This window comes from Bos mutus, chromosome 2 (genome assembly GCF_027580195.1).
Source record: "Bos mutus isolate GX-2022 chromosome 2, NWIPB_WYAK_1.1, whole genome shotgun sequence".
NCBI classification, from domain to species: domain Eukaryota; kingdom Metazoa; phylum Chordata; class Mammalia; order Artiodactyla; family Bovidae; genus Bos; species Bos mutus.
The window spans coordinates 98,566,407-98,584,640 of NC_091618.1; the positions used below are offsets into that span (position 1 = coordinate 98,566,407).

Genomic DNA, 18,234 nt, shown 5'->3' on the forward strand with positions numbered 1-18,234 from the left:
TGACCTGGTTTTTCCCCACCCCTGTCCTTCCTTCCGGGAGTGTGCACCACCAGGCCCCAACTTGCACCCACCCTGGTGATCAGCCCCTGCACAGTGTTACTCACTCCAGCTTCCTTTGGCTCTCTACCTGTCAATTTGTGTTTCTCCTCCCACTCCCTTTGTTTTGGGTGTAAATATTTGCTGCTCCCCAACCGCCAAGACGGAAAACACAATGGCAACCCACTCCAGTACTCTTGACTGGAAAATCCCATGGGCGGAGGAGCCTGGTAGGCTGCAGTCCATGGGTTTGGTAAGAGTCAGACACGACTGAGTGACTTCACTTTCACTCTTCACTTTCATGCATTGGAGAAGGAAATGGCAACCCACTCCAGTGTTCTTGCCTGGAGAATCCCAGGGATGGGGGAGCCCGGTGGGCTGCCATCTATGGGGTCGCACAGAGTCGGACACGACTGAAGCGACTTAGCAGCAGCAGCACCACCAAGACAGAAAAAAACACCCTGAGGATAGGTTAGAGCAGAGGTTCCAAGTCCTGGCTTTGCATTAGAATCAGCTGGTCAGCTTTAAAAAGTAACCACATTTGGGTCCCTAGACGTTCTGTTCTAACTCTCTTGGGTATCAGAATTTTTAAAGCTCCTTAGGAGATTCTGATGGGTGGTGAAGGATCTAAATTGCCTCAGTGGACAGTTTAACGGTACTCGTAGTAAACTTGTGTTAAGGAAAATGGAAACTGCAAGATTTGAAATGGAAGCAAGTAGTTTTATATAATGCCTGTTGCAGCTCAGGTCCCAGATGCATGCTGAGTCTCCAGAGTTTCCCTTCTTCCTATTTTCTTGTCTTTGTTTAAACTTGCTTTCTATTAAGCACCAGCATTCAAAATGAAGCAAAACAAAAACAAGAGCTTTCTTTCACTGGCTTCAGAATTTCAGTGGTGTTGTTTTCCATTGTGCTGCACGAGCTCTCGGATACAGTGGGGTGTGACTTGGTGAAGGCTGCAGGCTTCGTCTCGCTGGTCACCCTCTCTGGGCCTCACACTGTGAGGAGCAGTATTCAGTGCAGCGGGACCCAGTGCCACCGGAGGACTCGGACAGTTACACGGGATCACTGGCCACACACTTTGGACGGCAAACATTCCCTCATCTTTGTTTTGTGGTCTGCAGATGCCCAGTGCTAGGTTTTGGGAAGGATGCTTAAGAGAAAAAAGCTTATTTCTGTTGGATAAACAACTTTAAAGTCTCTTTGTTCATCTTTGAAACAGAATGAGGGCCAGGAGGTAAACCCTAATAATTCTCTTCGAAAGGCTTTTTCAAGTTTTATTTTTAGGAGCCAACTGGAAATTAGATCCATGAAAATAAAAAGCTAGTGATTTGGCAGTTGAATGTCATCACCCACCTGGTCTCTAAACTCCTGTATTTTAGGTTCCATAAAAAGTTCCTTCAATAAGTGTACTTTTTGAAGTTTACATGAGAATATTATATAGCAAAATGCTTGTTTTTCAAAACTTGCTTGGGCCCAAATTTTGGACTGTGTGTTGAAAATGGAGCCCTTGTAGTGGTCATGCTAAGTTGCTTCAGTCGTGTCTGACTCTTTGTGACCCCATGGACTGTAACCTGCCAGGCTCCTCTGACCATAGGATTTTGCAGGCAAGAATACTGGAGTGGGTTGTCATTTCCTTCTCCAGGGGATCTTCCTGACCCAGGGACTGAACCCACATCTCTCTGTCTCCTGCATTGGCAGGCGGTTTCTTTACCATTAGTGCCACCTGGGAAGTTTTAGTGGAGGAATGCTAAAACAAGAAAATATAAAAAGTAAAAAGGTCAATTTTTTCCTCGACTAACATAGATTTTTAAAGGACAATTGAAAACTCGAGGGGTAGTTTCTCTTCTGAGTCTGGTGGATGAGTGATCTAACCGTAGTTATAAGTAACTCCTCAAACACCACTCAGAGTTCCTCTGGTCTCCACCTCCCTTTTTCCTTTCTGTAATTACTGAATGTGGCCCTTAAAACCCATGTAGGACCAAATGCAGAATCTAGACTCTGTGATCGCATCACCACAAATCAGGCTGTAGGGACAGTCCTTCTTTGCAGAAAGTTGCCTCCTCTTTGTGACCTCTGTAATTTACAGAGCTCTGTTTGTCATCGTGAACTCAGAAAGGACTGCCTGCCCCCCGCCATCACAGAAGTAGTAAATGGGTTGCTGTGAGTGGAGAAGAGGCCAGAGAGAGAGCACGAGGTGTATGATCACCTGTTAGTGGTGAGAGTGCACACATGTCCGTGGTTCCTCTGGGCTGAGGGTCTGTGCGACAGTGGGCAGCTGTGGTGAATACTCTTTTATACTTGTCTGGCAGTTGTGGTTGGGACCGTTGAGATGCCTGCCTCTGCTGCTGAGGTGTTTTGTGCGAGGAGGTTGGCTGATGTCCTCGCAGCAGGTGTGAGATGGACTCCTTCCCTGGCTGCCAGACTCTTGGCAATGAGGCAGGTGATTGCCTTACGAGTGAACCCTAGGAGAATGCCTCGGATATTTGAGCTGTGGTTCACCAGGTGGTGCTCTGCTGCAGTGAATGCGTCAGTACTACCAGCGAGGTCAGCAACCTAGGGAAGCAGAACCCGGCGGGTGGGGGGAGGGGGCGGCGCTCAGAAGCCTGGGCAGCTTTGGGGGCTGTTGCTGAATGTGAGGTGAGATTTGATGTCAGGGGACCACCTGGACCGGGTAGGTTTCTCCTCCATGTTCTGCTTGAATGAGATCTTAGCTCTCTCTGAGGTGGAGGTGGGGAGCACCGGGCCTGTCCCCTGCCTCCGTCCCTGGTTTCCTCCCAGAGAAGAGCTCCCGTGCTCCATTTTCATCTCTGAAGTTCAGGTGGGTTGTGATTAGTGGTGGTGGGGGGATGAGGGCGTGGCATGTCTTATAGAGCTCCTCATCAAACAGACTTAACGGAGAAAGAGGTCTCCGCCCAGCCTTTGCATGCACGAACCTATTACACTCCGGGGCCCTGCCAAGGTGGTTTCATCGGCCCCAGCGTGACTACACATGATCCATCCTCTTTGGCAGTGATGCCCGGCAGCCTTGCTGTGAGGGGACTGAGTTGGGCAAGAGCCCGGTTGTCGCTGTGTTGGAGCTTGGATAGCACTCTTGAAAAAGAACATCTTCCAGGACCAGAGTAGCAGTAAGAAGAATATTTCCCAGGGAAATGGACTCCGAGTCAGTCACAGAGAACCTCTTGTTGGAAATCCTTCAAGGAACAAACATGCCTTGGCATGTGCCTCTCCTTGTGAGAAGAACAGGAGGGTGGTAGAGGGGCCAGCTGGGGAGGAGGGGCGGGGTCAAGGCAGAGGGAAGCAGGCGCTAGGACACAGGTGCCTGCGAGGGGCTTTGTGTGCAGAGGCGAGGTGCTGTGGGGGTAGGCCGGGCATGCAGGGGGTACTTGAGCTGTGTTTGGAGGATGACTAATCTCCGGAGTGGGGGCGGTGTCTCTGGATGAGGGAACAGGGAGAGCAAAGGTGTGAGATTAGGCGGTGTGTTCGGAAACGGTGAGTCGTTTAAAGAACCGGGACCTGTGAGGGGTGAGGCAGGAAATATGGGAAGAAAATATTCTGGAGAACTTCAGCACCATGAGTGCCTTAGTAAGGTTCTGGGCTCATTGTCTGAAACCTTTGAGACGCTTGTGTTGGGCTGCAAACTTATTAGTATCAGCTGAAGAGAAAACCCAAGCTAGAGAAGGTAGTTTGAATGCTGTAGTACCTTGCTCAAGACGAGGCTTTCAGTGACAGTCCCTGGTCAGCCTGGGCAGAGGTTGTCAGGAGGAGGAATGAGTTTTCTTGGTTTGCCAGCCCATCACCTTGTTCCCCTGTTTAAAGTATGTATATACTGATGGCTTTTCCTGTCCATCATGGCTTTTTCTGAAGTCCTGGTTGTAGCTGGTTTTATGAACTCTGTGCTTCTGGTGTCATAGGACGAGTATACTGACTGGTTTTTCTTTTTTCAGTTCTTGTTCCATCTTGCTGTAGTCGCCTGATCCGTTCGGGGTTTCCCCCGAGTGAGACAGCTGCTCTCTGTTGCCAGCAAGTGGAGTCTGGGGTGAGGCAAGGTGAGTGAGACCCAGGGAAAAGCTGTATTTCTACAAAGTATACAAGTTTTCCACAGTATGTTATTTTCTGAAAAATTCTGTGGCTTTTGAAGGTAAATTGGTTTTTTATTCAAAGAAATTTAAGAAGAATTGGAAAAAAAAAAATCCATGACTTAATTACTTATGTTGAAGAACTCTTAGTAATAGGGATGTGTTGATAACATTCTTTAAAAATCTTTCTGACCTTTTTTGGTGCCCATTTCAGGGTTTGGGGGGGCACCAAAAATATTGTATCAGTAGAACTGATAAAATTTTTTAGATTTTTAATGGTGTCAGCCTGCTGTCTGTTTTTGATATATTTTAAAAATTGAGTTGTAGTTGACATGTAGCGTTAGTTTTAGGTGTACAACAGAATGATTCAATAGATGAATATATTGTGATGTTTACTTCTTTATCATTTTTCTCGTCCCCAATTCTTGTGAATAGCTTTTGAAGTTTAATAATTAATATGAACTTCCCCATAGTTACCAGGAGACAAATAAAGGGACGTCTACACCTACCTTACCCAGACGTCTTCCCAGGCTGCCTTTTTAGTGCCATACCAGTTACAACAGCTTGGGTTCCATCTCTCATCTGCTCTACATGCTGTCTTGTTAACCTGTTTGGAGTTACTCCCCTCCTGGGTTTCAGGGAGGCTTCTTGTGGCCTTAAGAACTTTAAACACGTTGCTGAACATCTCCTGGACTGTGGTTTTCCTGTACTGCTATCTTACATGTAAATCGTGAAACAAAAGTACCTAATGCAAGGTGTTTGAGACTGGAGGTTCCTGATGGGTAAGATTTTTGGTCTGTACACCTTTTCATTTGTATTTGCTGTCTCCAGTGTGTAGCGTGTAGTAGGACTCAAGTATTCCCTCTTTCCTTTAAGGAGAGAGAACTGACTGAGAACGGAGTCTCCAGTCCCATCCTGAGTGGGCACAGCTTGGAGGACTGTTGTTATTCATGCTCCGATGCTCTCAGTTGAGGCTGTGGAGCAGAAGTCCCCAGGAGGCCCAGGACAGAACTGTTGACTCGGGGAATGAAGGCTCTGCCCTGGATCTCTTCTCTGTGGGTGTTGGAAACACTCTTCCCTAGGAGGCGGGGTCAGGGTTAAAGCTGCTTCCAGCCTGAGTGTTCTTGAGACGTCCATGCGATGTGCAGATGCACTCTGCCATCTGTCCAGTGTGGCTTGCTCGCAGGACTTCGTATTCTGCAGTCACCTTTCTGACTGTGTCTTGCTCGTCCATGAGGCAGTGGACAGTTGCCATCCCCCCTGTCTGCCCCCCCTTGCTTTGGCGGATCCTGCCAAAACATAAAAGCTTCTCAACAGGAGCATGTCAGGGGAGGACACATTATAATCTCCCTTGAGGTTTTAAAAATTAAGATACTGGGAGTCGCCCTAGGCCTACTGAACTGGAAATAGGGGGATGGAGAGAGTGTCCCTGCTGTGTATATACCTACCTACCTACCCACTTACCTAGACTGCCCTGGTGGCTCAGTTATAAAGAATCCACCTGTCAATGCAGGAGATGTGGGTTTGATTCCTGGGTTGGGAAGATCCTCTGGAAGAGGAGATGGCAACCCACTCCAGTATTCTTGACTGGAAAATCCCATGGACAAAGCAGCCTGGTGGGCTGTAGCTCATGGGGCCACAAGAGTTGGACACAACTTAGATTTGTTGTTGTTCACTTGCTATCTATCTGTGTATGTGTGTGTGTGTGTGCACGCGTGCACGCGTTTTAAGCTTCTCAAGAGGTGATGGTGTATAAATTCTTGTATGTGGAGTAGACTTAAAAAAAAAAACAAAAACTTCTTTCTAGCCTGAGCAGATGTTTTGGGGGAATAATTTTTGAAGTCTGCTAACTAGTTTTACCAGTTTATACTGCCAAGCCAAACAGTCCCTTGTAGTGCTATAATTTGCATCATAGAACCATTTTATAACTTTTATTTAAAATTGCCTAGGAAAGCACTTTCTACAGTTATAAGTATACAAAGAATGAAGAAAATGATGTTGAGGAACAATCTACTAAATTTAACAAGAGCTCAGGCTTATTTAGAAATCCAGGTGGGACTCTGCTTAAATGGAATTTTACCAAAGTATGCAGGGATTTGCATATTGAAACCAAAGTCTCTCCCGACTTGTGGCAACACATTTCTCTAGGTAATGTTGAAATAGCAATTTATATGCATTGCCCTTGGAGAATTATTGGACAGGAAATTTATCTAGTAAGTTAGACCCTTTTTCCCCTCCTCCAGTTTTTGGGTGGTAGAGAATTAAGCTAATTTTTCTTTTCTCTCTCCTTGAGGACCAGCTTCAAGGAAATAGATAGGAGCTTAATAGCAAAGATCATGTTAACTGGCTTTTGTGGTTTTTGACTGGGTCTCTTTTGCAAATTTCCCTTTCTCTGGGGGGAAAAAAAAACACCTTGTAATCAGTTGTTTGAGGTTTTAATATTTTGTGGGTTTGGAGAACAGTGAGTTTCTATTTTGAAATCAAAGAATTTCACCATTTAGGCAGAGATCTTACTGACGACCTGTCATCTGGTTTCCATCACCTCAACCTCACAGAAACTGCTCCTAAGGTTACAGATGGCCTCTAAGAGGACTTGTGACAAGACTTTTCTGTAGCTCTTGACCTACTGATCACTCCCATTCCTCGTTTGAAACTTTCTCCTTTGGGTTCCTTTGCATTTTTCCTACTTTTCTCCCTTTCATTTCTTCCTAGGTCCTACTGTGCCTGCCAGTAAGTGTGCACACTCCCTGGGCTTGCATCCTTGGTGCTTTGCTTTTAGTCTGCTAAGCTTCTTTGTGTGACTTCTGTGTTTCCATGGCTTTAGCCACCACCCACATGCTAATGACCCCCAGGTCTTTCTCCAAGTTCACCCTGTCTCAAACAATCTTTTGGAAAGTTCTACTTGGATGACTCATATGTACTTTTGAGATATCCAAACTGAACTCATTTTCCTCCTAATTGTTGCCTGCTTTCCACTCTCCACCTCCCCAAGTCCCCTCACCCCCAGCTTCTGTCTGCTTTTCCCACTGTGGTCATTGGCACTATTCAAGGCAAAAATGTGTGACTCATCCTTCACCCTCCCTCAGTCAGCTCCGATTGTTATTGGCGATAAAGCCCTATCATTTTAATATCCTAAACAGAAAAAGGGAAAGCCCATTCCACTGACATTTAATTGGGCTTTAGAAGTTGTAGTTGGGCCGATATAATATGCAGATGGAATAACATGAGACCGTCACAACCACCTATGTAGTGTGTATTTCTTGCTAGGCGTAGTTCTAGGCACTTGTCATGTTTAAAATTAAGATTTTAATTCTTAAAGTTACTTTGTGGTATGTCATCTCTGTTACGAATTAGGATTCTAAGATATAGAGTGTTTAAGTTTCAGGCCCAGGATCATAGGGAAGGTGAAGCATAGTAGAGTTAGGGTTTGGGGATTTTAAACCCATGGATTGGTCTCCGTGGCTCCAAAACCTTCACCATCATGCCACTCTGACTTGTTCTGTTCCCATGATGCCACAGATTTAGATTTCTGTCTGGTGAGTAGGATAGCTGTGTTCAGGGCAGGAACTGGGTTTTACTCAAAATCGTGTTGCTCTTGTTTAGTTGCTAAGTCGTGTTTGACTCTTTGTGACCCCGTGGGCGGCAGGTAGCTCGCCAGGCTCCCCCATCCTTCACTATCACCTGGAGTTTGCTCAGACTTATGTCCTTTGAGTCAGTGATGCCATCCAACCATCTCATCCCATCGCCCTCTTCTTCTGCCCTTAGTCTTTCCCAGCATCAGGGACTTTTCCAAATTTGTGTATCACCATATATGTATGTGTGTATTTCTTTTTTTACATAGTAAGCGATAAAGACAAGACCCTTAAATGGAAAAACCATGGTCTGTGTCTTCTGTGGCTTTGTCTGGTTTCAACCCCTGATTTTTTTTATTAGCTGCATATTGGCTAAGTAGCCCGAGCTTAGGACGGTGGGGTCATGCTCCTTACCCTCGAAGGGTTTTTATGGGAAGGTGCTTTAAAATTCAGTGACACTTTTAAGAAATTCTGTTTGGAAAAATTGAAGAAGTTGTGGGAGTTGATAACTGGCTAGCTCAGATGAGCCTCTCCTTTTTAGGTTATAAATAACAACATGTGAAAATATAAACTCTTCTGGACCTTTGATCATGTTGATTGAATCATTCATGTGCTTAAAGTAGTAAAGGCAGAAAAGACCCAAGTAAAAACCTTGATAATGAGGATAGTATATGCAGATCTGATTTTTGCTATTATTAATAGTTCTGAATGTAACTGTTTTGGAGTAGATGAAGATATCATCTATGAAGCCCACATATTTAAGACTAGGCAGGTGAATTAAAGCAGAGTTCTAATGAGGTTTATTCTGTTTAACTGATCTTGCGAGGATGGACTTGGACACAGTCCTGGCACAGACAGTTCTGTATTTTGTTTTCCTATAGGTCTCTCCTTTTGCCCTGTTCCAAGAAGGAAATGTTCTTTGTTTTCCATCATAGTTCTCCTTTTTGGTAACAAGTTTCTCTAAGGGGAGGGTCCGCTTTAGTGAAAGTTGAATGGTTTCTAAATTCCACAGAAACAATTAGTTTTATATGTCCTATCTTTAGGCCCTATGCTGTGCCACAGAGGCTGGTTTTATGCATCATTTAATCTTGGGGTCCAAGGCTCAGGATATCAAAAGTGAGGGTCTAGTGTTCTTTCCTCCAAGGAGTGCTATGTTGAGAAGGAAAGTGTGGGATGAATTGAGAGAGTAGCATTGAAATATATACATTAATATATGTAAAATAGATACAAGTGGAAATTGGCTGTATGACACAGGGAGCTCAAACCCAGTCTCTGTGACATCCTAGAGGGGCGGGATGGGCCTTGAGATGGGAGGGAGGCTCACGAGGGAGGGGACGTACGTAAACCTGTGGCCGATTCAAGTTGATATATGGCAGAAACAAACACAATATTGTAAAGCAATTATCCTCCAATTAAAAATAAATTTTTTTTTTTTAAAAGAGGGAAGGTGTGGCTAGGGGCAGGCTGTGAAGTTTCTCTGACCCTTAATTTCTTTATCTGTCAGCACAATTGCAGTTCTGACCTCCTCATTGTGAGGACTAAACCAGATTATTCACAGTGAAAGACATAACCATACTTACTATGGGGTGCATTTGTGTTCCCACCTTGGCTGTTATTTTTATGGTGGTCTGTTAGATTTGTGGAGTAAAGGCCTTTTGTTTGTTACAGATTTACAGTATTGATAAGAAGAGATAATTGCAAAAAAAATCATAACTTAAGTCTGAGTTGGAGATGAATGGCTTTGTGGTTTTCAGTGAATTATCAGTACATTGAAATATGGGCTTTATTAGGTTTCTGAGGATGCAGAAGGGAGTCAGCTTGGGAAGTTGGATTACATAAAGACAAGGGACAGATATTTATTATTTTATATCCAGCTCTGTTGCAGACTCATATTTTGCTGTGGCAGAAAGATGTTTTAGTAAGACCATGACAACTTATAACATCTGTGCAACATCTTCGTTTTATCTAAAACGGTTTTGTATCCACTGTCTTTAATTCAGAGTCATTCAAGAAAAGTGTTCCAGTTTTCCACTGGGTTCTAATGAAGCTGTTTTTCCTTAAAGAAGGCATTGGGACCACACACTTATATTTAGAAAATAATTTGATAGCTGTGTTCATGTACTGTGTCTAAGGAACCTTTTCAGTTTGGAAGCTGTAGTTTCTGCAACTCATTTCCCTGTGCCCGCCCCCGTCCTCCCGACTTGAAAGGAGCATGATCTCTGTGTATATGTATGTGTGGTTTCCACGCCACTTCACAATACTGATTTTGTTCCTTAGGTCTGAGATATGTTTCATACTGTCTGTATGTGTTGAGAGGTGGTGACAGAATCTTTGATCAAAGGCTTCCCTGCAGAGTTAAGGGCTTTAATTGAACCTTTCACTGTGTTTTAGAGAAAAAAATCTGATGTTCATATATGGCATGTCACATAACTTCAAGTGTGCTTGAACTTTATAGGTTTGATTAAAGTTTTATCTGACTCCTAAAAGTAATGTTTGTAATCTCCACGCATAGCAATTATCCTGTAATTCAGAATTTAGGTAATGTATCTTTTGCTGTTGGGTTGGGTTTGAATGCCTCTGGTTTAGCTCAGAGCTCCCATCACAGATCTTCTGGAAACCATACAGGGCTTGCATCTTTCTGGGAAGTTTGGCTGCTGCCACAGCTGAAACAGTGAGCCAGATTTAGGTAATTTTATTAGTCTAGAAAAAGTATTACACTTTTGCAGCTGTTGTTTGTAGGTCCTAACCATGAAAACAAAAACCGTCTCAGTTACCCAGGATCCATGAGAAACTGGCAGTGGCCCAATGTGAGTCCGTGTATTTTGGACTCTGAATGATATTTATCTTCTTAGGGCATCCCCCATGAAGGCACGCATCTGGTGAGTGGCCTGGTTGTATGAAGCAGTGGGGGCGGAAGAGGCCACGCCTTGGGTACCAGTCTCACGTGGAAGCCTGGTCCAATTCATGGGAAGGCCATACATATTAGAGCTTAAATACTTTTTAAAAGGATAAGAAGAGAATTCAAGAAAATAAAACCAATATAAAACACACTTGTCCCTAATATTCACCCTGACTTTCATGCTTTTGTATGTTGTCTCACACTAAATTTCCATAGGTATCTCTCTTGTGATGCCAGGCAAGCTGTTGTTAGTAATTTGGTGGTGATGGACTTTCTTGTTAAATAGAACTTTTACAGACTACTGTGAAAATTAACCATGGAACTTGGCATATAATTGTTAGGGGTGATGTCTTTGTGGAGTTCCCAATCCTGCTAATATGTGCCAATCAGTAAATTACCATTTAATTTCCTGTATTTCAGTGGTTCCAGGAGTGGGATAAAAGTGAGCTACTGTTTCTCTAGAAACTCCTGGGCTATTTGCAGAGCTTTTGGCAAGTCAGAGTAATTGTTCTGTTGGGTCTGATCCTGATTCTCTGGGTAAGGGTCCCAAACTCTTAGGGTCATTAGATGCACTGCAGAGGGTCTCTGAACTTCGATGAGTGGAGAAAAATGCAAATTTAGCTATACTGTAGCCAAAATGTAGTTTTTCCTTTAATCATGAAAGGGAGAATAAACTATGGAATAAGAGTAGCACCTGTGGCTTTGGCACATAGAAATTATAGACTTTTGTATCATTTTGAGGGAGGTAGTTTAAGCTATCAATTATGCCTATCACCACTCAGGAAACTACAGTAGCTCTTAGACCTGCTGCTGTGTCATGTTATTTATGCGTTAAGAAGCACACATTACTATTATCACAGATTTGCTTTTTAAATATTTTGATGTCTGCTTCAGTATAATTGATTTTCTCTGTAATTGCATTTTCTGTGTCAAAATCACTCAGAAACATTCTGATTAGAGGCTCTAGATTGCTGAGGCAGCCCATGGCACTTAAAAGGTCAGATACTCCTGACTTGGATGGCACCCTTGTGTCTTTCCTTTCTTCCTTTGAGCCTGGATTTGTTAATATTAAAAAAAAAGAAAAAATGGTCTCCTCTACATGTTTGGCTTTTGTTTCCTAGCATGAGTTGTCTTTGAATTTTATCATCTGGAACTCTGGTATTCCCCCATTTGGGGGCGGTTGGAGTGGATTAAAAAATAAAGCCAATGCCCATTCTCACATGGGGCTTCCCTGGTGGCTCAGCGGTAAAGAATCCAGCTGCAATGCAAGAAATACAGGTTTAATCCCTGGGTTGGGAGGATCCCTGGAGGAGGGCATGGCAACTCCGGTATTCTTGCCTGGAGAATCCCATGGACAGAGGACCCTGATGGGCTCTAGTCCATAGAATCATAAAGAGCCTGACTGGAGCGGCTGAGCGCACATTCCCACGTGACCTTTCTCATGGGCCCTGTGGCAGTCGCAGTTTGAGACTGTGTACTGCAATCAGTATTCATTGGAAGGACTGATGCTGAAGCTGAAACTCCAATACTTGGGCCACCTGATGTGAAGAACCGACTTATTGGAAAAAACCCTGTGTGGGGAAAGATTGAAGGCAGGAGGAGAAGGGGACGACAGAGGATGAGATGGTTGGATGGCATCACCGACTCGATGGACATGAGTTTGAGTAGGCTCCAGGAGTTGGTGGTGGACAGGGAAGCCTGGCGTGCTGCAGTCCATGGTGTCACAAAGAGTCAGACACGACTGAGTGACTGAACTGAATTGCAACCAAATGTTTATGGCCCAGAATGGTTTTCCTTACAAATTTCAGATAAGAGCCCCTTGATCCGTATGTTGATATACTTGCCTTAGCTGTGGGAAGAGAGAATGCTCATATGATGCACAAGTGTGACACCTGTGTATTTGATTTGGCTCGCTACTGCATTGTCACCGGCATTGCCTAATTTATTTTAGAACTTTGATGTCCAAGGTTAAGACCATGTTACATTAACTGGACTGTGTAAAACTGTCCAGAGGAGAACTTGGGCACAAGGCCATTCCTTGCCCCAGCCGATCACTTTTTAACAAGCTTCATTCAGTTCATTCTAGTGAGAATGGGGAGATGTTTTTTGAGTTCCTCTTGAATAGCATAGTTTCTTATTTCTGGGTAAGTGTTTGGAATGGGGGAAGCATTGCCTATGTGACACGGAGGTCTCTGCCCCAAAGTATCTTCTTCATCAACAGTATGGCCCATCTCCCAGTATTTTCCACCTGTGAGCTTGAGTGTGCTCATTTTTTTGCATGTATCTTGTGTGATGCTTCCAGATCATACATATCAACAACACGGTAGTTTGAAATAACTCTGATTGGGTGCCTAGCAGAACTTGAGGGAGTGGACAGTAGGTGTCTTTTTCAAGATAAGGGATAGAGATAGATTTTCTTTTCCAAGAACGATTTGAGGCATGGGGTGGGGGTGGCAGGTATGTGTGTGTCACCACCTCACCAGGCCCCTGGGAGCTATTCTCTCGCTTTTATCCAAAAAGGAGGCATGGGATAGGACTACATGGTCAGGCTCTGGAGCCCAACTGCCTGGATGGGCCCTCATGAGCTTCATGACTCTGGGCAAGTTCCAGCTTCTCTGCCCCAGTAGAATGGAGATACTGATAGCACCTTCTGTAGAGGGCTGGTGTGAGGATTAAATGACTATATATATAAAGTGCTTAGAGCAGGGCCTGAAATATAATTAGTCCTAAATGCGTGTTGCTGGCTGTACATCAGAATCACCTGGGGGAGTCTGAAAAAAAAAAAAAAAAAGCAAACTACATGGGTATTGAGAATCCCTAACCTAATGAAATTAAGTCCTGGGGAGGTTATAACCTTGTTCAGAGCATCATAGCAAGCTCTGACAGAAGCGGAGGAGGGATTTTGACATCTTATATTCTGAAGCTTTAAGTGAAAGATCCGTCTGTCAGCGCCATAAGCAAGAAATCTTGGTGTAATGAATAGCTGCCTTTCACAGGGCATCTTTGAAGTTGTCTGACCTTTTTCGCTTTGAGGCCAGATGCAGTGCAATTTAAAAAATTTAATTTCTTTAGATTTATAATACCAGGCTTCATTCAGCTGGCACTGATTGATTGAGTGCCTGTTAACACTTTTTGGGAAAAAATGGACTTCCTGACATGTCTTCAGGATCGCTTCTCCTTTCATACTCAAGACTTATCATCAGCCCATGCCATAGACTCCTTAGAGGAGTTCCTTTTTCATCTGTGGTGATGGTTTATCAGCTGCTGTGATTACAGTGGCCCTGTGAACAAGAAATAAAGCTCCCCCTTTGCAATGATAGCACCTAGAGGTGGAAGAGACTTGATATTACCCTGTCAAACGGGAAGGGAAGCGGTGTTCCCGTTAGACGGATGAGCCAGTGAAAGGCGAAATAACTTGCCCAAGGTCATCTAGTTAATAACGCGAGGCCTCCTACCTTTACTCAGGGAGCTGTCATTGTCACACATCAAGAAGGTGGCCCATGTGAGTTGCGGTTCATAACTCTGTTGTATGATATAAGTGGAAAACTTCACAGGAAGGAGAAGGGAAAAGAGAAGATGTAATCAGGGTGGCTGTTAAGGAGCTAATCGCCTTTATGAGGATTGGGACTGGGGTCTCCAGTTACTGTGAACCTTACATAGGACAGTGTCCTGTGGTCTGGTCACCCCCTCCGTGGAGCTGTGTGAGAAAGGGTGGGACCACATGCAGAGATTGAGCTTCATAGCCACAGCCTAGGTGGTGCTGCACGGGCTTTGGCCTCATGGCTACTGTGGCCTGGCATTGGCTTTTTCCCCAGCTCTCCTCAGCTGGATCCATAACAGCTGTACTTTGTCACCCTCATGCAAAAGCCACTTTGTCTTTGAGACTTGTATTCTGTGTTTTCCGGGTCACCTTCCTAGCTCCCCTCTCCCTGGTTCATTGAGGACTTGGGAGGTAGCAATTCAGAGCCTGAGCTTTCAAGTCAGAGCTGGGTTCAAGTCCCAGCTTCGCCTTTATGAATTGTGTAACCTTGGGGAAGTTGTTCATTTCTTTAAGCCTTTCTTTGTGTTCTTATTTATAAAAAAGAATCAGTGAGACTGTCCCATAAATGATTTTTTAAAGATTTTAAAAATGAGGTTGCTGAAGAATATAAAACTCTTCCACTTAACTGATAGACAGTAAAGAAAGGAAAGTGAAAGTCACTCAGTCGTGTCTGACTCTTTGCAACCCCATGGGCTGTAGCCTGCCAGGCTCCTCTGTCCATGGAATTCTCCAGGCCAGAATACTGGAGTGGGTAGCCATTCCCTTCTCCAGGGGATCTTCCCAACTCAGAAATCGAACCAATGCAGGATGCATTGCAGGCAGCTTCTTTACCAGCTAAGCTACCAGGGAAACCCGATATATGGTAAAGACTTTGGTAAATACTGGCTGTTAGAGTGGTGGCTGATATCCTTAACCTTGCCTCCCTTACTGCAGGGAGCATCTGAATGACCCTTTCCCAGGCCAAGATTCAAGTTCCTTGACTTCTTTGCTTCCGATCCTCACTTGAGGACGTTCCACTTCAGTGAACCGTGCTGTTGGCAGTCATGTGGGCTTTAACAGTGTCTGGAATTGTTCCATATCCAAGAATTTAAAATTAAGAGGATCAGACAGCCTCTGTTTAGCTTCTTCATTCACTTACCCCTCTGTATTTGCTCTTTGATCTCTCTGAAACACCATCCCTGTTCTCTCTGGCTGTGCTTCTTCTCAGGGCTCCAGTTGCTTCCTGTCCAGCCTCACTTCCATGGCACACCACTCTGGGTACTCTTGTACAAGCATCCCAACCACTCCTGTTGCACCTGCGCTGCCAACACCGGATGGCCGATCAAACCTCTTGTCCTCTGGATGGTTCTTCCTTGGGGCTGAGCATCGCAGGATGGAATTGCACACTTTCATTGTGTCTTGCTCTTGGTTGGGCAATCAGAACTGTTGAGCTGCCCTTTTAATCTTGTGCTTGCCTTCCTCTTCTCTACAGGGGCTACTCTGAACCATCTCTGCTCCTCTCAGACTTCAGTTTCACTTTACAGAGAAAAGGGAGGCCTGGACTTGTGGTTTCCTGCCCATGTTTGTTGATGATGTTGTCTTCCTCCTCCAACATATTATACTTTGTGCCCCTCTTTGATTGGCACAGAGTGGAGACTCAGGAATGTGTGCAGAATGAAACACCTAGCCCAGTGCTTATTCTGTAATTGGAAAATCGGGTTGTAACCTTGTCTTAGGAGAGTCAGGACAAGTTCCTCTGATGCTCAGGGTCTTGCATTTTAAACAAGGAGGTTACATTTACTTAAATAGGCTGGCAATGTGTTTTGAGGTACAGTTTTTCCCTTTGAGAATTAGAGATGGATTCAGATTGTGTTCCTCTCTGATATATCCATTGATATTGAAGTGAGAAAACTGTGCTGGTGAAGCTTGGCAGGGTCTGACCATTCAGAGGCCCACAGCCTAGTGGAGGAGGCAGGTGGACAAGCAATTAAAATAAGAGCAGGAAGGCTTCTAAGAGGAAGCTTTTGAAATAGATTTTTTAAGTGAGCTTGTGAAATGCCTTTTCTTTCTCTAATAAATATCTATGGCCATCTGGATGGTGGTGGTGATGGTAATAATGTCACAGTTATTTTGTTCTCGAGTTAGGTAGCATGCTGTTAGGTTGGGAGGCAGGTGCCTGGTTGGGGAGCACCTGGGTGAAGCTTCTAGATGAGCAGGGGCTTTCTGCAAGGCTGGTGCTCCATCCTGTATGAGAACCATTGACCTGGGAGGCATAATGATAATTGCCAGGAACTCTGCACTTGGTTCGGAGAAGGCAATGGCAACCCACTTCAGTACTCTTGCCTGGAAAATCCCATGGATGGAGGGGCCTGGTAGGCTGCAGTCCATGGGATCACGAAGAGTTGGACATGACTGAGTGACTTCACTTTCACTTTTCACTGTCATGCATTGGAGAAGGAAATGGCAACCCACTCCAGTGTTCTTGCCTGGAGAATCCCGGGGATGGCAGAGCCTGGTGGGCTGCCGTCTATGGGGTCGCACAGTCGGACACGACTGAAGCGACTTAGCAGCAGCAGCAGCAGCTGGACTTGGTTATTTCCCTATCTCAGCCTTTCCTGGTTTGAGGCAGAATGTATTGATTTCAGGTTTTGGCTTCTCTGTTGTTGTACTTATCCCTTCTGTGTGTGTATTTAAAATCCCAAAATAAAACCTACCTGCAGCTGGTACTTCTGAAAGCCTGATAACACAGCAGATCCTGCCATGGGAATGTGCTGTTCATCGTGTGTAAGTCAAATAACTTTGTCCATAAACTTGGAAATTAGTACTTGGTAACAGAAGAATTCTTACATTATTAGCCCAAATCTGTTGTGGGAGAGAATTGCAATTGATTTTCATTTCCCCTCCATAACAACCCCGCTATTCTTTCATTTAAGGAGACTTACTAGGTGTCTGTTACATCTAAGGGACATTTTTAGGTGCCATGGGAGATTTGTAGAGTTCAACGTTTTGCACTGTGATTTTTATTGATAGTACAAAGTGAGGTGTGGAATTAAAGGTACCTTCTGACTATCATGGCCTGGGAAGGTTTTCTGAAGGGGATGGTATTCCAAGTTGAATGAAACAAATCTCTTCACAATATAGGAAAATGGATCTTGTAGCCAGAAGCAGGTAACTTCTTCATATTTTCTTCCAAAAGTAAAATTTCTCTTCTGCCAAGTATTATCAAAATGAAAACTTCTTTAAACAAACTTATATGTAGTAATTTTTTAGCAACATGAAATACTAGCTTAGGAGACTCAGATTTTTAAAGACATGTTTCTCAAAACAACTTGTGTATCTTTCTACAGAATATTTTAAATAGGGGTTGAAAATGACTTCGATCTAATAGGGAATTTGCACTGAATTTGGGGCATCAGAACTTAAGCATCTGAGTTCAAATTTCATGCCCAGAACTCTGTTTGTCCCCCCCCCCCGCCCCCGAACTCTTTTAAATTCACATTACTTGTGACTGTAAATTTACTTTTCTTTTAATAACTCAAACTGGGCATCTTTTTGCCTAAGACAAACCTGATTTTAAAGAACAGCAGAATTAAAGGTAAAGTTTGTAGAATGACTTCAAATAAAGAGGACCAAATGGTTAGGTCTGTTGTATCCTAGGGCATCATTCGCCTGTGCTTTATCTCCTTTTCCCCAGCTCTGCATGTTAAGCCATATGAAAGGCCACTATTTTAACTTATCATCACAATTGCTTTCTGATTTCTTGATCAATAACCCCTTCTCTTGCAACTTTCCTGGACGAAGCATCTGCATCCTAGAGACGTCTAGTGGCCTGTTTCCTGTCACAATGCCAGGGTCGGGTCTCCTGACTCCTAGGTTTTCTCTACTAGCCAGGATGGGGGAAAATGTGAGAGAGACCGCCTGGAATTTCAAGTATTCATCAAGGGTTGGTTTTTCTCCCCAGCCTCCTGGGAACTCTAAAAGAATGTCCTCAAGATATGGCTCTTGCTTTCAGGAAGCTTCTATTAACAGTACAGTTTTCCATGAGTTTCAGCAGCAGCCAGCGCCCCCTCTAGCAGAGCTCTCTGTTTCCTTTTGTGGTCTCTATTCGACTTTGTTTTCTCTAGCTTGCTC

At 44.2% G+C, this 18,234-nt stretch overlaps 1 protein-coding gene across 12 annotated transcripts in view; it reads left to right on the forward strand.

Moving 5' to 3' along the window:
• The window catches only part of TANC1 (tetratricopeptide repeat, ankyrin repeat and coiled-coil containing 1), a 254,310-nt gene that overhangs the window by 58,450 nt on the left and 177,626 nt on the right, over positions 1-18,234 (forward strand). For 9 of the 12 annotated variants that reach the window (XM_070357358.1, XM_070357364.1, XM_070357367.1 and 6 more), the window contains exon 2: positions 3,981-4,082. The exons of 1 other annotated variant lie outside the window; for it this stretch is intronic. The gene's annotated coding sequence lies outside the window, so the exon portion shown is untranslated. Of the gene's footprint in view, positions 1-2,715; positions 2,855-3,403; positions 3,526-3,980; positions 4,083-18,234 lie in introns of those variants that run through there. 2 more of the 12 variants (XM_070357360.1, XM_070357359.1) reach the window with 2 other exon arrangements.